We start from the raw sequence: 6,742 nt of genomic DNA, 5'->3' as shown, positions 1-6,742 counted from the left end.
GCAGATAATCAGGAAGTGGAAGAGGGGATTCATGATAATCTTGCCATGGTTGAAGTTGAAGGACCACCACCTCTAAATGTTGTTCAGGATTACCAACCCCTGTTGCTGCACTTTACTACTACGCCTGTGGTGTCAGATATGTTACCTGAGGAGAATCAGCATCTGTGATAGAAGCTGAAGATATTGCACAACATATGGACGAAGACAATATAGAGGCTATGGTTTCCTCAGTGGTCTATGATTCTGGGATGGATTTTAATATCCTAATTGGAGTAGTTTTTAAGGAGATTATTAAGAAGAAAATAAGGGAGAAGAAGTTGGTTGTTGATCCTAAAGTGATTGATGGTGGTGCTACGAAGAATTGTCCAAGTGCTGAGAATCTTTCTTTCAGTACTCCGTGCCCAAAGGGGGTTTTAGCCAAAGGTAAAAATAGAATAGTGGCTAATCCTACCAAGTTTTCAGCAAGGTTGCAGGCAGGCGAAAGAATGCCTCTGAATACAACAGGGAGAGGCATCATCATTGCTGATGAACCAGGAGATGATAGCTTGGATTCAGCTAACAATGTGGAGGTAGTGGGAGAAAGTCTTGAAGAGGCCATGATGCTAGAAGAGGCATTTTTTGGATTGTGTAGGGATGGCCAAGGTTCCTCTTCTGCCCTATCTCTTTGATGATAATTTTATCTTGGAATGTAAGAGGTCTGGCTAACCTCAAACGTAAAAAGGATGTGATGTTTTTAATTTCAAAGTATAGACCTACAATCGTTATTTTACAGGAAACTAAACTTCCTGCTACATCTTTGGTTGGAGTTAGGCAAGTTTGGGGTCCTAGTGCAGTTGCTTTTGCTAGGTGTGATGCTAGTGGTTCTTCAAGTGGATTGTAGGTCCTGTAGGACCCAACGGTGCATACGTTTTTTACTGTGGTTATCAAGCTCAATTTTATGCTTGTTTGTTTTTTGGGACCTCATCCTGGCTTTAAATGGGGTTTGCTTAATGGTTATGGTCCTCAATCTTCGGAGGCTTAGGAAGTTTTTACGAATGATATGTCTGATGTTATTTAGGCTTCTGAATTTCCGTTATGTTTTGGGGGGAACATTAATTTTATTAGATGGCCAGAGGAGAGTAACAGTGGGGGATCAGTGACCAGAGTAATGAGATTATTCAATCATTTTATTGAGACCAATGCGCTAATTGACGTACCAATCTCTGGAGCTCATTTTACCTGGTCCAATGGTAGTATGCGTAATCTTTGTATGTCAAAACTTGATAGATTTCTTATATCTTGCTCGTGGTCTGAAGTTTTTCCTCTGGCATCGGTCAAAGCGGTGCCTAGGTTATCTTCTGACCACACACCAATTTTGTTGAGCACTAAGAAAGTCTCTAAGGGACCTGTACCTTTTAGGTTGGATATTGGGTGGCTACAAGACAGAGAAATTTATGACCTCATAAAAAGTACTTGGGAAAATACTATCACTATAGGATCTTTGGATTTCCAGTTATATAAGAAGTTGCTAAATGTAAGGCATAAGTTGATTAAGAGGAAGAGGAATAATAGAGCTTCTGTTAGGAGCAAAATTGAGGAGATTCTTTACAAAATTCAGTAGGTCGATGGTATGATTGAAAGTTCTAATGCTTTCTCGGATGACCTGTTTCTTCAACGGTCTCAATGTATAAAGGAGCTAGAGGAACTTAGGAGGGTGGAAGAAATTTATTGGAAATAACGTTCGCGGGTAACGTGGCTTAAAGAATGTGACTTGAATTCCAAATTCTTCCATGCTATGGCCAATGCTTGAACTTGCCAAAATGACATTTCGGGATTGGTTATTCATGGTATGGACTCTGAAAACAACGAGGAGATGACTAAGGCCATTATTAGCCAATTTCAGAAGGCTTTCACTTCGGCGATTTGCTTTACTCCTCGGCTTGGTAGGGTGGATTTCAAAAATCCCCCAAATCTGGTTCGTTGTTGGAGAGTAATGTTACTATGGAAGAACTCAAAAATGCGGTGTTCTCTTTGCCTGGGGATAAGGCCCCAGGGCCAGATGGTTTTCCATTGGTGTTCTTCCATACTTTTTGAAATTTGGTTTTTGGTGAACTATTGGAGATGGTGAGAGGTTTTTTTAGGAATGGGAAGATCTTTAAAGGTATCAACTCAACCTTTATAGCTCTGATTCCTAAAAATTCCAGCATTGAAAGCTTGGCGGCTGTTAGACCTCTTAGTTTTTTTTCTAGTATGTATAAAATAATAACTAAGGTGTTGGCCGAGAGGTTTAAGATGGTGTTGCCTTTCATTGTCTCGGGTCCTCAATTAGCATTTATTCAAGACAGACTTATGACTGATAGTGTCATGGTGGTTCAGGAATGTATACATTCTCGGGTGATGGCAGGAAATCTAGGTTTAGTCATTAAACTGGATATGGAAAAGGCCTATGATATGGTGGAATGGAGTGTGCTTATGGAAATTATGAAGAATATGGGGTTTGGGGAGAAATGGAGTTGGATTTATGGATATCTATCCTCTGCCTATTTTTTGATATAAATAGTGGGTGTCCAGCTGGTTTCTTTAGATCTTTACGGGGCATTTGACAAGGTGATCCTCTCTCACTTTTTCTCTTTATCATTCTTGCTGAATACTTCAGTTTACTTATCAATAATGTTGCGACATCTGACCATTTTGAAGGATTTCAATTGACCAATAATGGACCTTGTGTTACCCAACTTCTGTATGCTAATGATACGCTCTTATTTTGTGAAGCACAAGAGGATAATGTCTCGAATATTGCTGTATTTCTTAAATGTTGTGAAGTAGCTTTGGGGCTTAAGGTTAATTGTGATGATAGTACTGTGCAGAATTTGGTGGATATTATTGAGGCTAAAGTAGATCATTTCCCGATGACTTACTTGGGGTTGCCTATTTCAGATGGGCAGCTTCTTGTTGCGATATGGGATAAAGTTATCCAGAGAATTCAAACTAAATTGGATCTGTGGAAATTTAAATATTTATCTCTGGGGGGTAGAATTATTTTGATAAAATCATGCTTATCTGATCTACCTATTTATCAAATGTTTATCCTACAGGTTCCACCTGCGGTTACCAAGAAAATAGAGAAGCTTATGCGTAACTTTCTATGGGGTTCTTGGGGTGATTCCAAAAAATTCCATCTGTTACGATGGGTTAAGGTTTGTACACCTAAGAAAGAGGGTGGTTTGGGTATCAGGAATATTAGACTTGTCAATGAATCGCTGCTTTGCAAGTGGTGGTGGACGAGCTTAAGGTTCAAAGATCACCTTTGGTATAAGGTGGTTGCGGCGAAATATGGGGAAGATTGTTTCCATATGTGGGTTGGTGAGCGTAGTAGGATTAGAGGTTTGTCTCCCTGTTGGAAAGACATCACTTTTGTAAAGCATTAATTCAAAGAGATATTCGTTGGATGCTTGGTAATGGGTGAAATATCCCTTTCTGGCACCATAAGTGGATTGGTGATGTTCCTTTGAAAATTATGTTCCCCTTAGTTTTCCATCAATCTTCTAATAACTAAGAGGGGAAAAAGGATTGGGAGCTTAATTTCATATATGATAGGGTTTCGACAGCTACTCTATCTCAATTTTCAGAGCTACTGGGGCTGTTGAAAGATGTATGTATCCCTTGCGATAGTGAGGCCGATGATGAGGTTATTTGGGATCTTACTACATATGGTTAGTTTTCTGTTAAATTGACGTATGACATTCTATTTCATGATAGAAGGCAGTGGTCTATGCCGGAGTTAGCTCGTATTTGGAAATGGCTTGTACCTCCTAAAATCCAAACTTTCCTTTGCTTGGTTATGCAAGATAAGGTTCTCACGACTGATAATCTTATCAAAAGAGGTAAGATCTTGCCAAATGTATGTCTTCTCTATAAGAATGATGCAAAAACTGGTCCCCATCTGTTCTTACACTATCCTTTTTCGTTCGACATATGCTCTTGGTTCTTGCAGCATTTAGGTTCCACTTGGATCATGCCTGGGGATGTTTTGGGTGTTTTATTTGCTCTTGCAATTCCATATTTTCCCAACATTGGTGCTACCATTTGGGAAATAGCGCGAGGGAAATATGGAAGGAATGCAACCGAAGAGTTTTTGAAGGGGATTCCTTGCCTTGGGAAAGAATTTTGGAGAAGAACCTACATTCATGATGGATGTACTTGTCGGTTCATAAGGCGGGGAAAGACATTGTTGAGATTGACGTTAGATACAATTTATCTACCATTTTTCAGCTAGGCTGCCGTAAGGTACGACCCGTTGGTAGATTGTGTCCGCCAGGTTTTGGAGTGTTCAAACTGAATTTTGATGGGAATTCTCTTGGAAACCCAGGGATTGCAGGCTATGGAGGTGTTGTTAGGGATTGGGAAGGTCATGTTTTGTATTTTCATGCTGGGCCTTTAAGGGTAAAGACCTCAAACTTTGTTGAATTTTATGCTTTTCTTCAAGGTTTTTGAATTTTTAGAGATAAAAATATTGGGTCGAGATGCATTGTAGAAGGGGATTCTTTGAATGTTATTAGCTGGTGCAAAAAGGAGAAGAGAGTCCCTTGAGATCTTAGATTTTTATTGCTGGAAACCTTGGATATTTCAAGGTGTTTATCCCTTTCTTTTGTCCATATTTGTAGGGAGGCGAATGATATGGCGGACTCCCTTGCTAAAAAGGGTTCTTGTTTTGACGATCCGAGGGTTTCTAATGTTCTCCTTTCCTAATTTGTTATATCTCTTTTATAATTGAATAAAGTTATTGAATTTCGTCAATATATATATATTCTTCTGAATTGGTACCTTAGGAATCCAAGGTGAAGAACTTGGTCGTATGAGCTTTCTGTGTAGGAGTTCTGTTATTTCTTTTCGACACATTTCCAATAAAACAGTATTCATTTGTATTGGCCTAGCTTTGGTAGGGATTTGACTTTCAGTGAAGTTTGATTCATATGGCAAACTTATACTATGTTTTTTCCTATCCCAAAAAGCATTAGGATGTTCACTACATATTGATGTTTCTATTTGTTTTTGTATTGATTGAATTTTTTGTTGTACTTGGACAAACCATTTTTGGACAACTATTTTATTCATCACATTTACTGAAGGAATTGGTAGTGTTAATTCTTTTGAGGACTCAATAGTTTCTATTGGATCAATAGTCTCTATTGGATTATTGGTAACCCAATCATTAAATTCTATTTCGTCTGTCTCAGAATCCTGTTGAGACATTTGTTGTAATTCTAATATTTGAATTCTTCCGTTCAATTGTACTATTTCAGTTTTTATTTCTTTAATCTCTTTTTTGAGATCAGAGATTGTAGGTTCTTTTTGAGAAGTATGTTGATCACTTACTCTTTTGATAATAGCAGAGAAATTATATTCATCTGGATTTTTAAGAATAGATGATGATTTTGATTTATTTTTTGTAATATTGATAAATTGGGTAATGATAGCTCTTTTTTCCTCAGGATCAGTTATTTTGTATGTTTGAATTGGATGAAGATATTTGATTATGGGATGAAGACATTTGATCAGGAGGAGGTAATATAATAACATTTGGGTTGTGAGAAATTGATTTTCTACTAGGTATGTTATGTTTAGTATTTCTCTTCCTATTTATTTCAATATCATCTTGTACTTGAAAATTTGTATTTTGGAATTGTATTTCTACATTTCCATCTGTATGTTCTATGATATGGTTGGGAATATGATGTTGAGGAATTTCTTGTGGTTGATTGGCATTTTGTAATGCCCATGATTGGGGTAGAATTATGTTTGACCATTTTATAGTTTTGGGAACTATCATATTTGATTTTTCTATATTTGTTTGGAATAAAATTGTTTGATCTTTTTGATCAAGTTTTAAGGTATTGGGACTTAGTGTATTCATAACCTTATAGTATATTCTATAGACTATAACAAGATTTTGTGAACCATGGACCATATTGAATCCATGTGTTTTGAGATTTATTGTCAATATGTCTAGGATATTTGGGTCCGTTAAAGAAACAGAAAAATTCGAAAAACAGTTAAAATAAATTGGACCACTACAAAGGCTGGATTCGACCATGCCTAGTAGAGAGTCTGTGAATATATTGTGTCTTGTATCTCTTAGGCATACAAGCACAGAAGTGTTCAACCCTGGTCGGGTCAAAGGTTTTACGGCTATTTGAATGAGGCCAATGTGTAAATATTTATAATTATTTTCTTTATGTTTTTCGATTACTTTTTTCGAGAGTAGGTGAAAGTCTTCTTGATGTTGTGTTACTGATAGACTTTCTTCTACAGTCTTGATGGCATAACCCATCTTAAGTTTAAACGATCCTTTATTATAAACATCATGAATTGATACCTTAGGAATATTCCAGTTTTGAATATTTTCCTCAATATCATTTATAATAATTTGTTCTTTATTCTTAACTCTAAGTTTTGAAGATGAAGATGCAGTTTTACCAGTAAGATTCTTTATGAGATTTGCCATCCGTAGGTTGCGGATAATGACAATCTGGACATTCAGTGGCCTTAGCTTTTTTCCCTAAGCGGCTCTCCTGGCCTTGGCGGTACTTTTCGCATCGGCGTTCACTTGTCTCTTGTCTTAACTCTCGGACCAACTTTCTTAGTGGTCAATCTCACTTGGTTTCTTATGGTAAAATGTAACTTTATCTTAACCTATGGAGTGAAAAGAACAGTTTTACAAATTCTTCAGTTGTAACTGTTTGCACAGTTCCACTGTGGAATA

Source organism: Amborella trichopoda, chromosome 11 (assembly GCF_054954075.1).
Source record: "Amborella trichopoda isolate Santa Cruz 75 chromosome 11, AtrichopodaSantaCruz75HAP2 v2.0, whole genome shotgun sequence".
Lineage (NCBI taxonomy): Eukaryota > Viridiplantae > Streptophyta > Magnoliopsida > Amborellales > Amborellaceae > Amborella > Amborella trichopoda.
Note: the sequence above shows the minus strand (reverse complement) of the source record.